Source organism: Cupressus sempervirens, chromosome 1, assembly GCF_028749045.1.
Source record: "Cupressus sempervirens isolate cs-2001-9-10 chromosome 1, ASM2874904v1, whole genome shotgun sequence".
NCBI classification, from domain to species: Eukaryota; Viridiplantae; Streptophyta; class Pinopsida; order Cupressales; family Cupressaceae; genus Cupressus; species Cupressus sempervirens.
In genome coordinates this window covers 832,366,034-832,391,509 of record NC_143118.1, presented here as the reverse complement: position 1 = coordinate 832,391,509, position 25,476 = coordinate 832,366,034, and positions in this window count along the sequence as shown.

The window sequence follows — 25,476 nt, the reverse complement described above, 5'->3', positions numbered from 1 at the left end:
TGGGCTTAGACGAAGAAGAGGAAGATGAATTTGGGGCTAGGTATGCACAGCTTGGTATTAGGGCTTCATGCACAGAATCACTGAGCGGAGCGTCGAGGGTTCAAAAACCACCGACGCCCACTCCTGAGCAAAATGCTTATCAAATCGGGAAAAAGCCCTCTCTTCCGGGCTTTGTTTCTGGGGGTTATTTGTGCCTAGACGAAGAAGAGGAGGATGAATTTGGGGCTAGTTTTGCACGGCTTGGTATTAGGTCTTCATGCTCAGAATCACTGGGCAGAGTGTCGGGGGATCAAATCCCACCGACGCCCACTCCTGAGCAAAACGCTCATCAAAGGGGGGAAAAGCTCTCTTTCCCGGGCTTTGTTTCTGGTGGTTATTTGTCTGACGAAGAAGGCAAGGATTGCCTACTCAAGGAGGCATGCGGGGACGACGAAAGAAAGGAAGAGTTTTGTGTTTCCGCTTTCCCATGTGAGGATGAGGAATATGACGAAGGCGAAGAACATGAAGAATGCGTTGAAGATGAAGAAGATGAAGAATGCGTTGAAGATGAAGAAGATATTGAAGTTGATGAAGAGGAAGAAAATGAAGAAGGCGATGAAATCGTGGAAGAGGAAGATGGGCAAGACGAAGACGAAGGCAATACGGAGGACTGCATTTCTGCTTTTTCATTTGAAGATGAAGATGACGAGGTTTACAGTTTTTCCTCTTTCTCGGTCTCGTCTGATGACGATTACTTATTTTGATAACGCTCCGAGTATGTATTAACTCTGAGCACTCTGGTTCAGACTAAATTTTGAATGCAAGTTATTGTACAGTTAGGGTTTCTTTTGTCACTATACTCGATTTTGTTAGATTGTGTGGGAAAAAGCGTGAATGTTGTTTATATTGGACTCTATTTGTGATTTTATTCACTGTTGTCTTTGATTCTGAGCACTCTGGTTCGGACCGAATTTGGAGTTCACATTATTACACTGTTAGGGTTTTTTTTGGCTCAATATACCCTATTTTGTTAAACTAGGTATGCAAAATGTGAATGTTTTGTGTTTTGGACTCTGTCCGTAATTGAATTCACCATTGTTTTGGATTCTGAGCACTCTGTTTCGTATCGAAATTGGAGCTCACGTTATTGTACTGTTAGGGTTTCTTTTGTTAGGCTACCCTTTTTGTTAGACGGTTGCTAGTTTTCTGATTGGAATTCAGGTTAGTGAACCGTTAAGTTTTCTTTTGTCAGTATACCCTCTATTTTATTAGAGTGGGGATGCAAAATGTGAATTGTTGCTTTTGTTGCTATTTATTCTTATAATGTTTAGAATATGTGATGATTCTGAGCACTCTGGTTTGGATTGAATTTGGAAATTAGATTACTGAATTATATCAGAGTTTTTACTGTGTGTGATCCGAAACATTGATGCTAAAAAATATAGATACAATCAAATTCCAGAAAAACTCTGATTATTGTTAATGGATTGTAAAAAATCAAACGACACTAAGATTACTGAAGTGTTAATCTCTCTTTTGTCAGTATGCTCATTAGACTGGACATAAAAAATAATCTCAGTTCTTGCTCTCTTTCTGATAACATTAAAGTATGTATTGATTATGTGTACCCTGATTATGACTGAATTTGGAATTCTGCTTATTGAACTGTTCAGTTTTATTTTGCTAGACTTAGTTGCAAAGATGTGAACACTTTTTCTGATAACTCTAATTTGAGTGTGAATTGATCTTTAGTAATGTTTTTTATTAAGTAAAACATGTTTTTTACAGGAGTTCCTGAAACCCACCAGTTAACAATAAAACACTTCTAAAAGTTCAGGTTTAGTAATAAAGCAACCAAAAAAACAGCAGGCCAAAACCGGCCAACAAACAAAAACAAAAAACACATGGCCAAAAACCAGGGAACAGACAAATAACTAGGAGCAACGTTTCCTTTGTAAGTATATCCTATTTTATTGAGCTAGCTATAAAAAACGTGAACTGTTGCTATATTTAGCTAAGAGAGCTGGTGTTGATTTTCAGCACTCTGATTCAGATTGAGTTTGGAAGATAGGTTATTGAACTATTAAGGTTTCTTGTATCAGTATACAAGAAACACATAATTTGAAAACACATAATTTAGATTTATGTTGAGAAGCATAATTATATTTATTAGAATTTTTATTTTTTTAAATGTGAGAGACCATTTTTATCATATATATATATATATATATAAAATGGTGAATCATTAAAATTATTACTTGATTTGAAGGTTTACAACCATAACCCAAACCCAAGTAAATAAGAAGCTTGAAAACCAACTTAAAAAATAACTCCGAGAAGATATAAGATATACAAAGGCAAAACAAGGTGGTTGATACATGCCACATCATCTCTACATAGGTCAGGAGGTATATATAGGTGCAAGAAACTCCCAATATATATCTTGGAGAAGCAAAGACGACATCAACAATTTCTATAGAGATAACCAGATCAAGGTAAAAGGGGCAATTCTGACTCCAAACAAATTGAATGGTTGATATGGGAATATATGAATTAAAGTCTCAGGTTGCCCACAAAAAGTGCACCAAGGTTCTGGGGCAGTTAGAGATGTTGAAGTCAAGCGCCCAAGGAAAAGCCTCAGAAAATAATATACTAGTTGAAGTGAGCGACCTTTGCTTCATATTTTGCAAACCAGATAGTGAGAAACTTGTGTCGCCAAGTGGAATGAGAGTAGTACAAAAATCATTGTTAGTTTAAGGTGGGAACCATCTAATAGTAACCCGTCTTAGACTTGTAATTCCAAAATGAAGTACACTGAAACCATTACTAGTCTTTTAACCATGGGTTGACAGGATGAATGTCAAGCTTGTATATTATATTCAGAGACAGTATTGAGACTAACAAGTCAAAAGTCTGTCAATATGGTCAAGAAAGAGTAAATTGTATGTGCAAATCTTCCCAAATGTGAAGGCTCGCAGTTGCGTGAGAGGAGATATCTTAGAGTGTGAATGCCACATTTATGAAAACGCACAGCAATAATATTAGGAAATTTGGCTAGGTTCTAATGGTTATTAATTTGGGCAACTTATGTAGGTTGGTTAATTAAATTGAGTAATATAATTGATTTAGATGAAGTGTTAAAATTTGATGCATAATGATACGTAGGTTCAATTATATTTATTTTAAAACAATTTCGTATAGATGATAAAGTTTTTATTTGTTTATAAAATTTAGATTGTCTTATTATGATTTACTCTTTATTTTTTATAGTGCTAGACGTGCATAATCTATTATTGGTTTAGTTCGAGATGTTTAAAATAGTTTGTGTATTTAGTTTTTGAGTCAATATTTGAGATCGCTTTTGGTGGTCTTGTCTTGATGTACAAGAGAGCTAATCTTATTCCTTATAATGTCACAATCAAATTAAACTACTTAATTGCATAGAAAATTATTATGTAAATTATAAAAGCCAATGTATGTATATATAGGTAGTAGTAGGAAGCTTTTGGTTTCTACAAGGATGGGCCCCACTTCTGATGTGAAAACTCAAATCATAACCAAAACTCAAGATTTACTCTCCCACTAGTTGACATAAAATTTGGAAGCTTAGCTTATAAACAAAAATATAACTACTAGTTGACATAAAATTTGGAAGCTTAGCTTCCTATTAAAAGACAGAGTCACGAAGTCAGAAACAAATAGGGAAAAGAATGATGTTCAACAAAACATACTCAGATGAAGAAAGGTTTCATGTAAATCCCAAGGATATGTTGTTCATGTAGTCCGACATCAAGTCGATTTTCATCGATCCAACACACCCTTCTGCTTGAGATACGTTGTGGTCAATTGAAACCTCTTGAATTTGGGGATCTGGAGTGTATGTTCAAGACCATGGGGGATCAAACTATGCCCTTCAATGGCAGTTTAAAATCAGCAAATTGGGCTTATGTTGACGTGCAATTTTGAAATAATTATGCACTTTATAAGAATAGAATCTATAGGAAATTAAATGAAGTTTCTAAACTATTAGGTCTTATTTGAATTTTTTTAAATTTGATTCGTCAAAAATTTATATTTTAATTGAAAATTTCAAGATAGAAATAAGAAGTGGGTGTATGTCAGACCAACTTAATCATAATCAAATAATAATTTTTTTTTGTACGATTCTAGATAAAATTAGACTTATCCCAAATGTGAAACATATTTTTTGGTATTTTTATTCCAAGGAAATAATTAATTATGAATTTTATCCTTCAACATTATCAGAAAATAAAAAGACTTGTGTCTAACCATTTTAACTAATTCAAAAACATCACCAAATTTAATTTTTTCTTTTAAACAAAAATTGTATTAGGTGAATCATAGAATGTGACACATTTTTCATATTTCAAAATTATTTTACGGTTTGAAAGTTATAGTTATTTTTTAATCAGTATGTAAATTAGTATATTATAGGTATCTTCATTTAAAAATAAGTAATTAGTACATATCGAACTAATATCTTGATGACAATTATATCACTGCAATGTTGAGAATGTCCTCTAGAAACTCTTTTCCATTTCAGTGAATTCTGTTAGATTACAAGTCATTAGATACGTCGTTGACGTCTGGAACACCCCTAATTGTTGTAAATTCACAATTTTTTGAGTTGACCAAGGAGGCTTGGTGATTATCAAATTTAATCAAATACTCAATTTATTGGGTATAACCTAGATATCAAATACCCAATAGTCTCCCTCCTAAATATGTAAAAGAATCACATGAAAAATGGAGAGTGTGAATTAAAATTTTAGGAGGGGTCTTGATTATCTCCTCGATGATCCATGTTAAATTCAAGTTGTGTGTTTTTATTGTTATAAATGAGCTCTCAATCAAACAATAGTATGTAGTCTTTTTAATTACAAATATTGTATTTAATAAGTATAGTTTATAAGATACATTATAGGATATTTAGTCTAATGAGTTGAAAGGGGTCATAGAATACCCTATGACCCCTTTCAACCTATACAAACAAAAGAAAGGACCCCTATGGACCTATGTTGTCATGAAATATATCAAAAGGGGTCATATGTTATGGGTAAAGTACAAAGTTGTGTATCCCTCAGGCTGACTTATCAGAACGACTCAAATTAAGTATTTCTATTTAATTTTTTTTTTTTTACAATATATGATCTTAGATAAATTCATTCTAGTTAAGTTATATAAGTTCTCACACTTTTCAATCGTAAATGTCTATTAAATGCATGTTTTATACCAATTTGTGTCCAATTAATAAAGAATTATTTTAAAAAAAAAAAAAATCAGAAAAGTGATTTTTCAATAACTTTTGCTATTTTTAATGAATTTTTTTAATAACATATAAACATCATTTCGTAGAGTTCAAAGTCAAGAATATGCTCATATAGAGTTTATGTGTTTTAATTAGACATAGTATATTGTAATTAAAACATACTACAAGTACATATTTCAACACTCGAGATGTTGATTTTAAGAAAGAAAAAAAGGGTAAATTATATCAAAAAAATTGAAAAGCATATGAGCTTTTAGAGGAGGGAGTCCTCTTTCAGAATGCATAACTTTTCTTTTGGTTAGAATAGACTTTTTATGATAAATGTGGCAAGAGATGATAACTATCTATTTGAGGTAAGTTAAAATTTGAACTATTATAAAAGAGAAAAAAAAGGTCAAAATAAATTTTATTTATTTTTATTTAGGGAGCTATATATGTCATCTATAACATAATTTGAGATCAAAGAAAAAAAAATTACTTTCATATAGTTGTGTCATGGGAACTAGGCCTCTAATTTTCAATTATTTTCAGTAACTCAAAAATCATATTTAAAAATTAAAAACATATATCAATTCTTATTCCAAATAATCATTAAATTTTTTTTATATCATATTTATCCATTTCTACACATTTTATTAGTTCACTTTATTTCTGAATTTTAAATAATAATACTAGGTTTATGTCATTGAAGTTGAACAATTATACTTTTGTTAGCATTTTCCTTTATAAAAGGGTAACAAAAGTTTTCATTTTTACCCATATCCTATGACCCGTTTTGACCCATTAGAATGATTATTTTATATACTATATCATATAATATAATATAAAATATTAAAAATATATTATTTAATACAATATGCTATAATATTCTATAATATTCTATAATATAATATAATATTCTATCATATAATATAATATATTATATTATATTATAATAAAATATATTATAATAATACAAACTATATATATTAAATATCACGATTTATAATTAGAAAGGCTACATACTATTCTTTGACTGATACCTCATTTATAACAATAAAAAGCACAAATATTGGAAGTTACACATGGATCATGGAAGAGATAAGGAGCACTCCTTAACTTTTAATCCACAACCTTCATTTTCCATGTGATTCTTTCACATGTTTAGGCGAGAGATTATCAAGTATTCGATATACCAATATATTTACCCGATATATCGGATATTCAATATTTTACTAGTGAAATTTTAAAAAAATACAACTGTGGTCCCCTACCCGAGACATGCAAAAATTGAAATGCTTTTTTCATGAGATTTTGAGAGTTTTACAGGGAAAAGACAAAATTTGGGACCCAAACTTGCAAAAATGTGTCCAATCAGTTGAATAGGCATCCTAGAATTGTTGATTCTATGGGGAGCAATAGTTGGCAAAAGTTTGAATGGAAAAGGAAGGTGAAAAATGAAGGAATGTAAGAATATAGGGAAAAAGATAGGGAAAACCATTGTAAAAGGAGACAAGGTATGTTAAATGTGAATGAGGTCGAGTCCATAACAATAGTTTCTAGTGAAGATGATGTTGAATTTGATAATATGAATCAAGTTAATGTTGTAAAGGACAATGTATTAATCGAAGAGAAAAATATACAACTTGAAAGGGAAAATATGACAATTGAGAATGACAATGATAATGTTGTAAATGAACCTTACATGTATCCTTGTTATAATTGAAATGAGGTTCCTTCTAATGAAGAGAGACAAATATTTGACCCTAAACTTGGTACAACATGGAAGTGGTTAATAGAGATTGATGAAACCATTTTGAGCACATTGGAAGGGAAGAGATCACATAGAATGATTTGGTTGTGGGCTTCAAAACTATATGAATAGTTTTCTGGCAACAAGACATTAGTGGACTAATGTCAATTTTTTTTGCAATTATTAAGGATGCAAGATTTAAGACCTATGCTATCCAAATTAAAAATTTGTGTGAACAAAATGGCGAGAAATGTCATTATGTGAAGAATATATTTTTAGTGTTCTCAATAGCATAGGAAAAAATAGTAGGGAAAAGGACAAGACAAATGCTCGTAGCGTAAGTCATCATTTGAGAAAAGTAATATTTATTAGATAAACTTGTGTTTACTTGAGCATAAGTTGTATGACTTTGAGTAGAGCACTTGGAAGAAGAGAGCGACTTGAAGATCCTCTTCAAAATAATACATGGGCTTATTGTGGGAGACTTCCATGTTCTGTAAGAAACTAACTGATAATGTGAAGGAACAAATTGCATAATTTTGGCACAAGGGTATCACTAATTGGGAAGGATGTTCTAAGTTGAGAATTGGCAATAAAAACCATACCCTACATCCAAAAGATTATTTTAGGGGTAAGTCAAAGAATGTTGTTCAAACAATTTTGTGAGACTAATCCAACATTGCATATATCACAAAGGGATTTTGAATCAATGAAGCCATTTTATTGTGTGTTGCTTGAGATTTTGAAATACATTTCTTTGTAAATATCATGTCAAGTTTTTTATACACCGTGAACAATTATGCTCCATCTGTTCTACTTTTCATACTAATGAAATGTTGGAGATTTGTAGTGCTAGTGGACTTCCAAAATTATTAAGATTTTTACTAGATTAATTCTTATGTCCTATGAATGGTGGTTATTTCTTTTGTAGAAATGATTGCTTAATGAGAAGTGCTCACAATGTGGTGGTTTATCAAAAAAAATTGTCATGTTTCGATGAGGGCTGCAAAGAAGATATTGGAAAGATGATGGTTTCAAAAAAGGTTTATAAAAGAGTGAAATAAAAATTGAAGAGTGGAGGTGAAGGTTCTAGATATGAGTTAGCTATAAAATAAATGTGCACGACATATTTTATTTCTAATTTGAAGGAAAATAATTTTTACAAGTATGGAAGGCATAGTCATAGGTCTCAGTGGTTGGGTCAACAATTTAGAATTTGTAAGGACACTTTACCCATTGGCACCATTATATTGCTCATTGGCTTTGCAAAGAACTACACATTATAACCCCAAAATGAGACATAATCTCAATATTAAAACTCCATTTAGATTTCTATTTTTTTCCACATAGCATATAGACATGCCCTAGATAGTGCGGAAGTTAATCAGAGAGTACCACTTTTATATGAGCGATGATAGATCTCATTCTCCTGAATTTGTCCAACACTATTTCAAGAATTATTGAATTCTTGTGAGAGCATGATATTTCTATGGATAGACATCTCATTTGGTTAGATAATTGCATAGGTCAATTCAAGAATGCTCACATGTTTTATCAATTGTATGGAATGCATATAGACAGGGGTGTACCTCATATTTGGAGCTTTTTAGAGTCTGTGAAAGGGAAAGGGGATCATGTGGAGAGGGGGCATGTATTAAGAGAGCTCTAGTAAAGGAGCAAATAAAGATTTCAGTAGCAGAACTTCTTGATGCTCATACCATAGTTGATTGGTGTATATTTGTACTATCATAGGAGGGATATTGTCTAAGTAATGCATAGGTTCTTTCGGTTGGTTGAGGAGGGCTCCTCAGCTGATAGATTATATTGTGCCATAGTGATAGATTCTTCAAAGATGCTTTCATTCCACAACCCTAATTGTAGTACATGGAATATTCAGACATGATAACTATTGTTCTTTTGTCCTAGTTGTTTGTAGTGTGATTGAGATCATTATCAGTCGAGTGAGTGAGTCGATACATGGGCTCCACATTATCTTACTCCATTGTCTCTCATGCCCTCTATCATAAATGATGATATGGAAATTTCAGTTGAGCATAACCATTTATTGGATCTTCTTTAGGCAAAATAGGTCTTTGCGCTGGTTGCACCATAGGGCAATAATGAAAATTCAAATTATAGTTAGCACATTGTGTAAGAGGTAAATAAATTTTTTTACAACTAATTACAGATGATGATGGATTCACATTTCCTACTAGTTCAATTATTTTTGTTGCAATATGGCTATGGGCATACATGCTTAGAAGGAATGAGATTCTTGCATTCAAAGACTATGAGAAGCACAAAATCATTTTTATTTATTCACACCTTATTATAGCATCAAATCTAAAGTTGGTGAAGCATCATGGAAGACCAAAAATTAAAGAACTTCTTACTATTGCTAATGCTAATCACGAAGCCCTATTGGAGACCCTCAAGCATTGAGATGACCTTTTAGGAACACTTCACTAGTTATACTAACTCACAACAAGGTTTCATATGTTCATTATATGCTTTAAATTTAGTTTTATATGTTAATTATATGCATATACTTGTACTTAATACTAAATGCCTATAATACTAACATTTAGTATGATATTGAATTGCAGTTGTCTTCAATAGTAGCAAAGCATGAAGATAAAAACATTTTTAGGAGCAAAATGAAGACAATTCTATGATAGTTTAGTCTCTATGCTTTTTGGTAGTTGTGTATATAATATGGTTGTATCAATGATATACACAAGGACTTTAGTATGTAGAATGATGTACATGCCATACCTTTTGTTCCATATACATTAACTTTTATAAAAAATATATATTCATATTGGTATTATTTAGTTGTAATTATGATGAAACACTTGAAATATTGCAAATATGAATTCGTTGATTTATTATATCTTTTCACAAGGTTCACTAATTTGTGTTTTCATACAATAGATTAATGGTAAATTCTTATGGATATCTATGTAAACATTTATCATAATAGTCCATATTGGTCAAAGGTTGATGAAAGTGATCAAAGTCATTAAATAACATGGAGGGAACATAAAAATCATATTTTTAGTTCATCTAATTGCAATGTTCAAAGTGGAATTTATGTAATAGTGTCACAAATTGCAATTATTGTAGAAATTTATTAGTTGACCCTATGGGATGGTTGTAGCATCATTTTATCGATGTTGTTAGCTCTAGATGGGTGGGTGAACCTTAGTGGCACCAATGTTTTTCCGTGGAGAGCCTAGAGCATTTGCAACCATCTTGAACCCAAGCATCTCCAAGGTGCCCAAAACATGTTTGGGCAATGATCTTTTGAGGGTTGTAACTCAGAGCTCATGAGGCCTATCAATGAATTATGAGATGTTACCAGATCATGATATTGATTTTCACTATAATCTTTCTCGATTCTAGGAGATTCAATTTCATTTGAAATTGGCATAGCAATCTCATTTTGATGCTAAATCTAGTAGTGGTTCTCAATGAACTGGTACACCACTACACAACTTTTGAGATTTTTCATTGTGGCATTATTTCATCAATGTCATTCACTTTGAATGAGTGGCTAAATCCTAGCGACACCACTATTTTATCCATGGAGAGCCTAGAATGTTTATGATAACCTTGAACTAGAGTGTCTCCAAAGTGTCATAAGAAAATTTCAACAATGATCTTTTGAGGTTCATAACTTGAAGCTTGTGAGGCCTATTGAGAAATTGTTAGATGATACACCACTATGATATCAATGTCTACAATAACCTCTCTCAATTCTAGGAGATTTTATTTTATTTAAAATTGGCACAATGATCTCAATCAATGCCAAACTGTGTAGTGTTCCTCAATAAATTAGCACACCACTATGCAACTTTTGAACCATTCATCATGGTGTTGTTTTGTTAGAACTATTAGCTTTGGATGGGAAGGTAAACCCTAGCGATGCCACTATTTCATCCATGGAGATCCAAGAATGTTCATGACCACCTTAAACTTGAGGGTCTCCAAGGTGCCCTAAGCATGTTTGGGCAAAATTTTTCAGAGGTTCAGAACTTAGAGTTCATGAATCCTAGTAACAAAGTGTGAGATGCTATAGGATTGCGATATTGATTTCTCGCAATGTTCCTTAGTGACTTGGTGCACTATTGCACATCTTTTGATCCCTTCATTGTAGCATTATATTTTCAGTGTCATTAGCTCCGAATGGGCGGGTGAATCTTAATGACATCATTGTTTCACCCACAAAGAGCCTAGAATGTTTGTGACCACCCTAAACCAAGTCATATCCAAGGTGCCCTTATAACACATTTAGGAAGTGATCATCTAAGGGTCCTAACTCAGAGCTCATGAGGTCTACAGACATTTTTTCACATGCTAGAAGACCATGTTATTGATGTCTACAATAACCTCTCTTAGTTCTAGGAGATTCAATTTTATTTGAAATTAGCACAACAATCTTGATCAATGCCAAATCTTGTAGTGTTTGTCAGTGAATTGGTACACCATTGCTCAACTTTCAAATCATTCGTGATGGCATCATTTTGTTAGTATTTTTAGCTTTAGATGGGAATGAACTGTAGTGATACCACCATTTCATCTACGGACAACCTAGAATTCTTGTAACCACCCCAAAACATAGAGTCTCCAAGGTGCCTTACGTATGTTTAGGCAATGACTTGTTAGAAATGCTTTAGAATAATTGAGAGCAGGCGGGGGGGTGGGGGGGTGTGAATCAATTATTCAAGGTTCAATGTGCTATTCAAAATTTTCACTAAGTATAGTGATCCCATTAAATTATTCATTCATCCAAGCTTTAAATTTTCTAATTAGCAAGTTATTGTAAATCAACATGCAAGCATACCACATAAGAAATCAACACATAACACATTGATTTACTTGGAAACTCAATTTGGAAAAAACCACCAATAACATGCTACTCAATTCTCACTTTTCTGAAGTGATGCCCTGTGAAAGGCCTGCCCTATTAAAGGCTTACAACACACTGTTAAATGTGACCTTGTTAGAGCATTTAACCACCCTGTTAGAAGTGGGCATGGTTAAAGGACTTTAGAACATTCACTTGGAATGCCACCCTGTTAACGGATTTATAAATGGCTATTAAACCAACCTAACTCCATAGGATTTTCTCTTATCTAATACAATTTCTAGAGAGTATTAGAAAATCTTTGACCTGACTATAACATACAACTTATCTTGCAGATCTTAGATCACTTTCTCAGCTCATACCATTGTCTGGCCTTCAATCACTGCAACTCTGATAGCTCAACCTCCTTTCAAGCTTAGTGTTCTTGAGTCTTCATGCTCAATGTACTAGTGAAATCATCTCTTCATGACCACTTGTAGAAGCAAAGCCTCTGTGCTCTTCCTTCTCCTAGATGTCTTATCCTTAACACCCTTCTAACCACTTTGTAGATTTGGCTCTTCAGCAGCAACAATATCAGCATCATTTTCTTCTTGGTCTATGACTCCTTAAATAGAAGTCTTGGAGTTCTTTTTCCCACTATATTCTTCCATTCTTTAATTTCAATTCATATGGATTAGGTAGGATTCATTGCATCTAACCCATATCTTGTTTCCTTTAGAAACTTCTTGAATGATCCTTTAGAATTCACCCAAAAATAGTTTACATATAATTTTGTGCCACTAGCTCATCATCCTTATCTTCCAACTCGTTCACAAAATTCAAGGTAACCACTTGGTTGGCTTAGATTTGGCAAATCTTCATCATTAAAAATAATGCAGTAGCTCGGTGCTATTGAAATACTAGTGCTTGACACATACTGTGTTACTCAGCATCAATTGCATTTTTTTTGATGCTCGGCACTTGAAGATCACTCGGTACCAACTAGGATTTTCTAATGCTCGGCACCTAATCTTCACTCGAAACATGAAGATCACTACACACACACTAAAATTTCCTGTTACTTAGCTTCAACTGAGAATTTTCTTAGCTTCAACTAACTTGCTTGGCACCCACTAAAGATTTAGTTTAAGCTTTGCAGTCAACCTTGTTACAACTTCTATCTCCAATGTTTCTAAGTGTGACCAACCTCTATATCTTTGAGTATATTATCAATACATCATTTAACCATTTTCTTAACTGATCCTTGTACTTCATCACAACATCATAACTCAACCTTTCCCTTAGGTGCTCTTGTTACATCTTGTTGATCAAATCCTCTTCATCAATCAACTAAATGATAGTACTTGGACCTTATAAGAAAATGTCATTCCTACAAATAGCAAGTTTGACATCGATGAGAAAACAATGATTGAAAATAAAAATCTTCCTTCTTTGCAACAATCTCCTTGTTTGCTCTTCAATAATGAGCTTTTCAATCAGATTTTCAACATGATTAACTAAAGGTTGTAACTTAGAGCTTGAGAGGCCTATCAAAAAAATGTTAGATACTACAAGACCATGATGTTGATATCTACAATAACCTCTCTTAGTTTTGAGAGGATCACGTTTTCTTAAAATTGGCACAATGATCTCGCTTGATAACAAATCTTGCAATGGTCCTCAGTGAATTGGTTCACCACTATGAAAATTTGAAACTATTTGTTATGGCATCAATTTGTTAGTGCCTATGGTCCACACAAGGTGCACTAAGCATTTTTGAGCAATGATATTCGAGAGTTGTAACTCAAACACTTTGTTTTTTTTTTATTCTTTATTTTCATGATCAATTGGATGTTGAAAAATTTAAAGGGATTGTCTTGGCTTCTGACTATTATTTTCTTTAGGAAGGATTTTGGTTTTCGGTTGCTTAAATATTTGGAGGAGTTGAATTCATTTCACTTATTGTGATATTGATTTCATAAACCATGAACATGATTCTAATGAACAAGACTAAAATGAATAAGATTACATAAACCATGTATAAGATTCCAATGAACAAGATTTCAATTAATAAGATTATAAAGAACATGATTAAAATAAACAAGATTCTATACACTATAAAAATACACATGTGCAATAATTCACACTAATATAATAGATCAAAATATATAATCATGTACAATTTTTTTGTAAATGTATGTCAAAGTATACATCCATGTGCAAAATATGGTGCATGCCATCAAAATATGTCTATGAAATTAAAATTTATACAAAAATGTGACATATTCCATGTAAATGTTTCCTAGGAAATCCCTTAAATACTACTATATCTTAGGCTGTTGAAGGATTGTCAAAATGGAGCATCTCTGATGCACTTTCTAAACTCACTATATCTTGTATGAACAAAAATGACAAAATCCAGTTTAGTTAATTAAATAGTTTGTACATATAAAATATAAATTTATTCAAATTCATATTGATCAATAATGAAGGAAACTTCATTTACCTCTCTCCAAACCTTCCTCCAACACTTAGGAGTCCTTGCATATTTCCTTGGCAAAGTAGACACCTGCACCTCCAACCTAAACATGTTTGTATGGTTTTCAGATTGATCTTCTACTTAACCTATAACATTATTAATGGTAACATAATAAATTAATTAACATAATTTTGAATTCAAATTATAATTTACCTCCGGCGATCTCTGATTGAGAAATGTCATCTGAGTGAGAAAGGATACAAAGCCTTGTTGATCCCCCTCCATCATATTAGGTGTTTCCTATGAAAAATAAAAATATAGTTGTTACAATGATGAAAAAAATTCTTTATAATCTAAGAAAATTAAGGTAAGTAATAAATAAATATACATAATATAGGGCTCTCGCTGCAAATGAAAATGCTTGAGAGTCTAAGATGATGACTCTAGGTAAGTGGACCATCAAAGGCCACTCCCTATAAAATAAACAATGCACTAACATTTTGTTAGTACAAACAACTGAAAAGTACATATATATCTATAAATGTATTTAATGACTTAAAATATATAATTACCTTCCCCTTGTCAATGATTGGTGACACAACCCCTTCACACTATTCCACACTGAGAAGTGAAACCTGTAAGAGAAAAAGAAGATGAGAAATCATTTAAAATACAATATCAAATAGAAAATTATTCAGTAATCAAATAATACTCAATGAAGAGGTTTCAAGGCCAAATGAAATGACTAAAAGTGTGACAACATACAAATCTCCCATCTCCTCTATCATTAGCTAGACATAAATGAATCACATAATGCACATAAGTATGAAGTTGTCAATTTTTTAAAAAAAATATAAATATTAGTTAAATTAATAAAAATTAATATTTAAAATTGAAATAAATTAACAATGTAGTAATGATGATGTTCAAAAACTCTAAACTTATGGCTAGGCAAAGAGTTAAATGGAAAACCCTACCCCCTATATGGATCAAGTTGAACTTCGATGGTTTTGCAAAAGGGGATCAGGCTACTATGGTGGGTATTATAAGGGACCACCAAAGAAACCTTGTTATGGCCTATGCTTGCAATTGTAGAGAAAATAATAGTAATTATGGTGAAGCTATGGATCTATTTCAGGGGATCAAATTAGCCATCCTATGGGACTTTCAAAAATTAATTATGGAGGGAGATTAACAATTAATAATCAAAGCCTTAACATGAAGTAGTAATGTTGGCTAGAATATCTCCCATCTTATTAAAGATAGTTATAACCTTATATTGAGACTTTGAGATATGTTCATTCAACACATTTATCGAGAAGGCAATGACATGGTGGATGTGCTGGCTATGATTAACACACTACCCTTGACACATGTACCTGGAGGAGTATGAATGAGCTTCCAACTCATATTATGAATTAATTGTTAAAGGTACCAAATGATGAGGAAATCACATATAATGGGTTCAATTTTAGTCTTTTGGTGTGCAATTATTGTTGAGATAATGGGTGTTGCACACATTGCATTATATTGTTATTTTATTATTTTATTTTATTATGTAATGTTTTACCTAGATGGACGTGCAACATGTAAAGATTCCCATGGAATATTCTTGATGAGTTGTATTGTAACATTGTGATAATATTTTATATAATTATTTAATATTGGGGAAAAGAATTAAATGCCCAATATTAAATGTGGGGTCAGTGGGTTAGGTAGCACATGGTTTTAGCACATGGTTTATGTAATACCACTTGGTGGTTTTGTGGGACTTGCTACTATATAAGCAGCCACAAGGGTAGTTGTTGTAGGAAGAGAGAGAGAGTGACAAGGAGAAGACAAAAGGCAAGAGTCGAGCAGGACAAGGCTTGACAGGTTAGCCAAGGGAGCATTTGTGAAGGTTGAAAGCATGGCATGGGATGTGTGGATTCATGCTCGTTCACATAGTTTTCTCGGTTGTGGCTATGGCCATGAAGGCTTCCATGGTTGTATGGCAATGGTATTTTTGCTGAATAATACATGACGATCGATGCTTTTGGAGGCTGGGTTTTTTCACTCAATGAGGGTTTCCCAGGGTATATCTTGTGTCACAATTTTGTGGGTATGTTTTCTATTCTCTTGCATGTGGATTTTAATTCCGTGTTTATTTCAGATCTATTATGGGTTATGTGGAAACGGTTATATTCTTTATTTCCAAGTTTCCTTACAAGTGGTATCAGAGCTATGGTTTTATTATTGTAACCCTAGATTGAATCCATGGGAATGCATGAGAGGATTAAAAAAAAAAGAGGGCAAGATATATGAATGATTTATTACAGATCTAAGGGTTTTTGGATTTGCTGTTATGATGGGATGTTAAAATATTTGGGCATGTGAAATTGTTGGACAAAAAGATTTTTCGGATGTTTCATTTAAATGAGGGTTTTGGGGGGTAGCTTGCAGAAATGACCTCCTGGGTAAAAACAGACCTCACCATTAGATCCGGGTCAACATTTCCATAAATTTTGATATATAATATGCCCTAGTTTGGCCATGTTCAGAGGAAATGAAAGAGTTTTTCAGTTTTAGCCCATGATGGCCGTCAAATTTAATCCCGTCGGAATTTTCATCACTGAAAAAATAAAAAATAAAAAATCGTACTGAAAATGGTAAAAAGATAGTTTTAGTAAAACGGCCATAACTTTCTCTCAGAATATCGAATTTCAGAGTTCTTATAGGCGTTGGAAAGCTAGTTCAGAGCACTACAAGATGGTGTAGGTTTGGTTCTATGATTTTGAGATTTTGTCAGGTTTTAAGAGCCCTAAAGTTAGATGTTGTTTATTTTGAGCACCAATTGGGGCATAACTTGGGCATACGGAGTCGGATTTTGGACTTCGAGTAGTCAACGGAAAGCTCTACAAATTGGTTCAGATTTGGTGCAGGTTTGGCATGATTTATTTGTTGATCTGAATAGTTTATGGTATATTTTGACTATGGTAACATTGTGAGTTTATGGCATTGGAGATTTAAGTTTTGATGTCATTGTATACTCAGTTCATATTTCAGATTGGTCTCATGATGATATGGTTATCAGTGTTTAGCTTGGATATGCATGATGACTTGTTGGATCTACAAGTTGTGCAGTGTTGTAAGCGGTCTATACTTACAGGTTGCATTTATAGCTTGGTTATGGGTTGTATTTGCCCATTGATCTTTCATTATTGATGCATATTCAGATTGGTGGCTTGGATTTGGGTTGTCTATGCCCTAAGTCACATGATTTGCTGATTTTATCTTCATGTAGAAGGGATGAGATGTTGTTACTAGGTACAGTCATGGTGGAGGATTGTGGTTGACTATTTTATGCTGACAGGTTGGACATATTGAGAGCCAGATGCTCGGTTCATGGATGTGATCATTGTGTCATAGATTTTGGCATGACATGATTGGATATACAGGTACATCCTTGATGTTCATTAGCTTGGATTTTTGATTTGGTTATGGTGGTATATCTTCTTGGTTGAGGATCATGGTTATTTAGTTTCTTTTGAAGAGCTCATGATGTGCACTTTGAGTTCTTTGATAGTTTGATGTCTTGGTTGATTCTCATGGTTAGAAGATGGGTTTTTCATCATGATGTTATGGATAGCTTGGATACACGGTTTAGTGGGAGCTTGTGACAGTGATGGGGTGACAGTGCAGGATTAGTTCCTGGTTTGGTTTATATCTTCTTGGTTTGGAGAGGATGGATTTTATGATGCCATAGGTGACTTGGTACCACGGTTGAGTGGGAGTTTTTGGCATTGATATATTTATTGAGTGTTTGCAGATGTTGGAGGTTTATCTTAGATCCTGTTGCTCCAGAAGCGTCTTTGACATTTGCATGGTGCACTTGTTATCTTCATGGTGTATGAAGATGGTTAGATCTTGAGGACTCATGGAGTTCTTGGTTATCTTCATGGTATGTGGAGATGGTTCTTCCTAGTATGTGGAGATGGTTTTCTTCATGGTGTGTGGAGATGGTTGCATCTTGAGGACTCACAGGGTTCTTGGAAAAGGTGTGGTTTATGCTTTTATTTGGCATGTTATCCTTGGTGTGAGGATGGTTTCAATATTATGTCATGGTATACTCTTGATACGCGTTTAGAGTTGTGACATGTTATAGTATGTTCATATGGAGCATGTTATCTCTTTAGTTGAGATGGTAAGATCATGTTGTCATGTTTATGTTCCTGAGGCCATGGTTGGAACTTTGACATTGATCTTGGTTTAAGTTTCTTGGTATTGAGTACACTAATCATAAGCTGGAATCTTCATGATATTGCTATGTTGCATTTGGAGTTGGCATGGATTGATTGGTTACAGGTGCTCATGGATACTTAGAGACGGTGGTGATGCTGATTTCTCTTGGATTAGAGAAGTATTTGTTGGGACGGTTGATGGTTTCAGCAGGAAGTCCGAGGGGTAGTCACCTGATATGGACTTGAGAGGAGATTGTTCTTAGATGAGTCTTGGTTGGAGACTTGGGTATCTTGATGAGCATTCTCATTCCCCACTCTTGGTCTACTCGGCAGTTTGCTACTTGAGAGGTATAGCCCATTATTTTCTCTCAGTTGCATTATATTTATGCTTGTCTTTCATGGATATGGATCTTGAGCTATGGTACATGAGTTAGTTCTGGAGGGTTCATTTGAGAGATGGTTTAGCATTGGTTATCTCCATGTGCATATGTTGTTATGCTGGTTGAGTTTGGGAGATGGTTTTATATTGGGCATTTTCCTTGGATTAGGAATGGTTATTCCTTGGTTTAGGAATGGTTTTATTGAGTTTGGTGTTCTTGTGAGAGGCTTACACTCATGATGAGTTATATGGTATGGTTTGGGTGTTGTTGAGGCTTCTTGTTGGGGTTTTATGGAGGAGATCATACTTGCACAGTTTACATCTAGAGGTGTGTGTAGAAGGACATGATACAGGTTATGATTTGCATGGTTTCTCTGGTCTTGGTTATCTTCCTGGATGTTCAATTTTTGCCTACATTGGATTTGAGATTGGTTGGAGATTGTGATCACTAGTTTGTGCTCATGTATGTCATGTGAGAGATGACATGGTTATTCCTTTATCTCTTTCCTCTGTTGGTTGTGAAGAATTTGGGAGACTATTGGAGACTTGTTATGAGACTTGTTCTTGCAGGATATTAGTTTATGTATTGTGGATGTCCTTGATACTACATGGATTCACTTCTTTGAGATGTTGTGAGTGGATTGGTTATAGATTTGACATTATCTTTTGCAGTGGGAGCTTCTTGGTATATATGTGGCAGGTATTGCTCTTGAGGCTTGTGATTGCAGGTTATAGATTGGATATGTCGGTGATATGAGATTCACTTGTTATACCTTTGAGGTATGGATAGTTGGATGGGTTTGGCACTTTGCTGTGGGTGCTATTTCAGCTATGGATATTTTTTGACAACTAGGGATAGATGTGATTACCTTTGGATCAGGTTTTTTGTGCTTGGAATTTTAGTTGGTACAGGATTTTATGATCTTCTAATGTGACAGGTTGGGTGTCTTTCTCTTTGGATGGCTTCTATGTATGTCCAGTGGGAGTGGCATAATAGGAGGTGAGATCATTCATGTTTGAGATGCTGGATACTTTGATTTTTTTGCGGGTACCAGGATGGAGCACTTGGTGTATTTTGATCCATGATGGTGGATGTGCTGGGAGGGATTGTTCCCTTGTTAATTTATGTGGCTACGGATTGACCCTATGCAATGTATACAACAAGTGGGAGATTGTTGAGATAATGGGTGTTGCACACATTGAATAATATTGTTATTTTATTATTTTAGTTTATTATGTAATGTTGTACCTAGATGGACGTGCAACATGTAAAGATTCCCATGGAATATTCTTGATGAGTTGTATTGTAACATTGTGATAATATTTTATGTAATTATTTAATATTGGAGAAAAGAATTAAATGCCCAATATTAAATGTGGGGTCAGTGGGTTAGGTAGCACATGGTTTTAGCACATGGTTTATGTAATACCACTTGGTGGTTTTGTGGGACTTGCTACTATATAAGCAGCCACAAGGGTAGTTGTTGTAGGAAGAGAGAGAGAGTGACAAGGAGAAGACAAAAGGCAAGAGTCGAGCAGGACAAGGCTTGACAGGTTAGCCAAGGGAGCATTTGTGAAGGTTGAAAGCATGGCATGGGATGTGTGGATTCATGCTCGTTCACATAGTTTGCTCGATTGTGGCTATGGCCATGAAGGCTTCCATGGTTGTATGGCAATGGTATTTTTGCTGAATAATACATGACGATCGATGCTTTTGGAGGCTGGGTTTTTTCCCTCAATGAGGGTTTCCCAGGGTATATCTTGTGTCACAATTTTGTGGGTATGTTTTCTATTCTCTTGCATGTGGATTTTAATTTCGTGTTTATTTCAGATCTATTATGGGTTATGTGGAAACAGTTATATTCTTTATTGCCAAGTTTCCTTACAATTATTACTATTAAGGGTTCATGAAAAGGTGACCATATTAGTATTAGTTGGGAGGGCATTATGATTTTCTAGGGAATAGGTAAAAATAATGATAAAACTTGCCAAAGTTGGTGCATCAATTTTTGTTAGATTTGGTGGTTTCGTGTCAAAGTGGAATGATGAAATTTTTAAAAATAAATATACCCATATCAGAAAGAGCCCAAGAGGATTTTTAAAAGAGGTGGCAAGTAATTAGGGTAATAATGAGACTTCAAAGATCAAGCCTTTAAAGTTGTACTATTTCCTTGTGCCTTTGCATTTGGGTATCCATCATTTTATTTACTTAAACTAGAAGGTTCTGGGTGTTCCCTCTTGTTTTTTTAGTCTCTATCTAGGTTAGGCTAGGGTTATGTCAAATACTTTTGATGATTTCATTGAGGAATTAGGTGAGAGTGGAGAGATGGATGGAAACCCTATCCATATTGAGCTAAGCCTTATTGAGAATTACAAGGAGGTGACATGGATGTATTTAAGAGAAGGTGAATTTGTGTCATTTATGCAATGCATTGAAGGGTATGACGAGGAAGTTTCTATGTAGTTTTTGAATTTGTTGAATGATAGGAGGGTGGTCAAAATGAGATCTCATTTGAGATCAACAAAGAGTTCATTGATAAATTTGGTAGGTTATCTTTGGAAGGAAAAAAAGGAGGCAACAAACCCATGTCATTGATGAAGTGAGCATCAACCAATTTTTTGACCAAGTGAGAGCCTTATGTGTGATCATGGTGAGTTTGTTGAAATGGAGCTTTTGGATCCTTGGAAGGAGGTATGTTATGCTATTATGATATACCTTATACTTGAGGGTAGGTTTTAGATCTTTTATTATTACTATTTCCCCATTTTAAATCATTTTTGTAATTGGGGCCTCATTTCCTTCCTATTCTTCCTTCTACATTCTATGGAGGATAATATTATTAGGGCTGGGGAGAAGATTAAAAAAAGGAATCCCTACACTATCCTCAACCAGACATTTCTATATAAATTATATGATTTCCATGAGAACCTCTACCCCATACAACCCATAAATGTGCAAGTGGTCCTACCTAACCTAACCCTATCTACCTACTAAGGTTATGTCCACTCTAGAAAATAGAACCCCAAAGTCCACCATCCTTAAACAAAACAAAATATCTAGATTTTGGACTTGGATGTTGAAGTTGGAGGTGGCAAGAGAAGGTCCATGAGGAACAAGAAGAAGAGGGTTAATGTGGACCCCATACCTAAGAAAAAAAATTTCCCTAGTTTGGAATCCACAGATAGTAGAAAACACAAACCACCTAAGAAAAAGAAGAAGAACAAGAGCTCTCAGAGGAAACATGTGAGAGAGGTGGAGGAGGAAACTCTTAGTGAGGTTAAGGGTGAGGATAGTAGCCACTTAAGTCCCCTCCCTTCCCATGTGTCTAATACTTAGAAAATTCATTCCCTTTGTTTTCTAGGGGTTGAGAGGGGTAAATCCTCACCTCCCTCGAATGTGCTATTTGGAAAGGTGATCATATCCCTAAGAAGGAAATTCCTCATTCCCCATTTGTTATTCATAATGATGATTTTGGGGTCATTAATAGGAACATGTTGAAGCTAGAAGAAAGAACAAAGATTCTAGAGGAGAGGTTTAATGAGATTGCTAGATTTACTATGAGGGCGATGCCCTTGGTGGCCTCCACCCTACACTTGCTATATGCAAAGAAGGAAGGTTTGACTTCTATAGTGCAGGTGGACACCAGGAGCTTTCTACACTAGTTCTTCTCTAATGGTTGGCTCCAACTACTACTCGACAAGCCAAAGGGAAAGGAGAAGAACAAGGAGAATTAGTTACCCCTTTTATTTATGTTTAGGGTTTTCTTTCAATTATTGTTACAACAGTGGGCCCATGATGGCTTTGTTAATGGTGATTTTATAGACTTTGGATATTGTGAAGTCTATATATTTCCAGCTATAAACTATTTTTAGTTTTCCTTATCATAGTTGGGATACATTAATAGGAATTTTTTGAATTTGAAAAGGGGGGTTTGTTAATTATGGACTTTCTTGTTAATTAGTTGTCTTTTAGCATCTTGTACTTTGGGTCAGCCACTATTTTGGCTACTTTCAATTTCAAAAACAATTTAGTAATAAATCAAATTAATAGAATTATTATAATAGAAAGAGTCCATGTTGTTGCCCTCCACTTCTTATCTCCTGTAGAAACTATGTGTGTCTCTACAACCATGTCTATTGCATCATTGCCCCAAACCTCAAACTAAAACTAAAAACTAGTAATGGGATCCAAACAAAGATTCTTTCTCATAACACAAGTATGTGGTACATAGACATGTTAGGAGCTACCAAATGTACTAGCGCGAACATCATCATTATGAGGATGCAAAAATGACCTAGTACATGTGATTAGTATAATACTCAAATGATGAATGGCTCTAATCACTACTAATTTGGACCTGAATTGTGATGGCAGGCCATTACAATTGTGATGGACTCCTATCACCCAAATGACAATAGCAAGAATTGGCTCCCTTCGAAGGGCCATCAAATTTTTGGCATAGAAAATTGTGACACCAAGCTTGTCCATCATAATTGAGATGCCAAAAGTCATTGCAATGTGGTAGAAGGAAAGGCCAAGAGCTCATCCTCATGATGTCATAATTTTGATAGACCACCATTGCAATTATAACATCTCATAGTTTCACTATTTTGTTGCAATAGTGATGCCCATGCTCAAAGGCCGATGGTCATCCATCGGAGTTGGCATCGTAATTACAAAAATTTTTGATAGCAATGGGGTGCGATGGATATCCATTGAATTTATTTTTTGCAATTGCAAAAACCATAAGATGCAAATTTTATTCATCCAATGTTGTTCTGTCAAATGTAGCTATCGTAATTGTGATGGCCTACTAAAATGTTTTTAAAAAAAATTGAAATGTAATTTCCTTTCCTCTTCTTGATAGATCCTTCACTTAAAATATTCCTCTTCCAATAACTTGACGTACTTGTCACTAATAGCTTCTTTTGTATCCTTCTTGGATACATGTTCTCTTCAACATTTCTTCTGATAACTTGTCTTCTTCTCTCTAGTCTTCATCATGCACTACTCTCTTATTTCACTTTCTCTTACTATTTTACCATTTCCACTTAATAACCTAATTAGGGTGGCTAGAACCTTCCACAAGATTCCCTTGATCTCTTTTCTCTTTTCACACTAATAGATCTTTAGCTTCTCTAATATGTTAGGGCTCAATATCCAGAGTTCAAATCCCAAGTGCTGATGACTCAAGTTTTTGGATGCTTTGTTTATGATTTTTGAAGTACAGACTTGAATATCTTATGGTTTTTCATGAACATGATAAAATATTTTATGTTTATAAGTTTTAACTATATGTATATTTGATTCTTATAAAACTTAAAAATAATACTGAATATATATCTAGATTAATGAATGTCATGATAAATATGGCATATTCTTTCTCTAAGCTTTAATGGTTAGACCTCCTGTAGTTGTGTGACAAGGCTACATTTAAATAGGAAAAACTTATTATGATCTATGCCTTGGATTTGTGTTTAGGATTTTGTTGTGTTAACCTTTTTTAGGAAGAATAAGTCAAACAAGGAGTGCGGGCTAAAGGATGAGTTGGTCTTTCAAGGCAGGTGACTATTTTAGAGTTCATTTATAGCTCCACTCCTTCCATCACTTTGCAGTTGCTGATTTAGTTCAAGACAGTTTAGTTGCTGAGCATTCCTATATTTTTGAATCATTGAATGTGGTTTATCTTGCATAAATGATGATGTCACTCTTGAAGCTAAAAGTTGTTATGCTATGTAATGGAAGACCTAGTTTGTAGACATTCTATTTTTCCTAGTTTCCTTTAAATAAGCTAGAACTTATGTTTCCAAAAAAAAGTTAGATGTTTTGTTTTGAGGAATTCATGTTATAATCAAGTAGTAGAGTAAAGCATCTTGATACTCTATATTGTGTCCATGTTTTATTGAATAAATATATGACAGATCTTCATTTCAATCTCTAAGTTATAATTCATTCACACTTCCATGGGGGCCCACATAGAAGGTGAATTCTTTGTTCATGCTTTGGTAGAATTTAGTTAAATTTATTTTGAGTTGTTAAGTACTATTGTTCCTATAGTCACTAGTAGCAGAACCTTTGACTGTATCCTATAGCAAAGGTTTATTTCCAAAGCATTGTTTATTTACTATTATGTTTTCCCTTCAAGATGAGAATTAATCTGTAATTTCAGCTTCTAGTATAAGTTTCTTGTAGCAACTACTTTTACTTTAGTAGTGATGACTAATGTGAAGAACTAAAGCATAAACTTTGTAGTCACTATCTCAAGTTTATGTTCCTAGATTGATATAGTAAATGAGTCTAGCATGATGTTCTAATTAGAAACATGATGAATTGCAACAACGAATCATTGTTTAAGGATTTCCAATCCTTGTGTTACTAGGATATTGTACTAACTAGTCAAGTGCTCCTAGACCATGACCCTTGATCATTTCTACTTTTGAACTTACAACAAACTTCCATCATCAACATGATTGGACCAACGACCTACAATGAAAATTGTTGGTGTAAATAAGTATTCACTATTTACCTTTTACTTAAGTTTACTTAG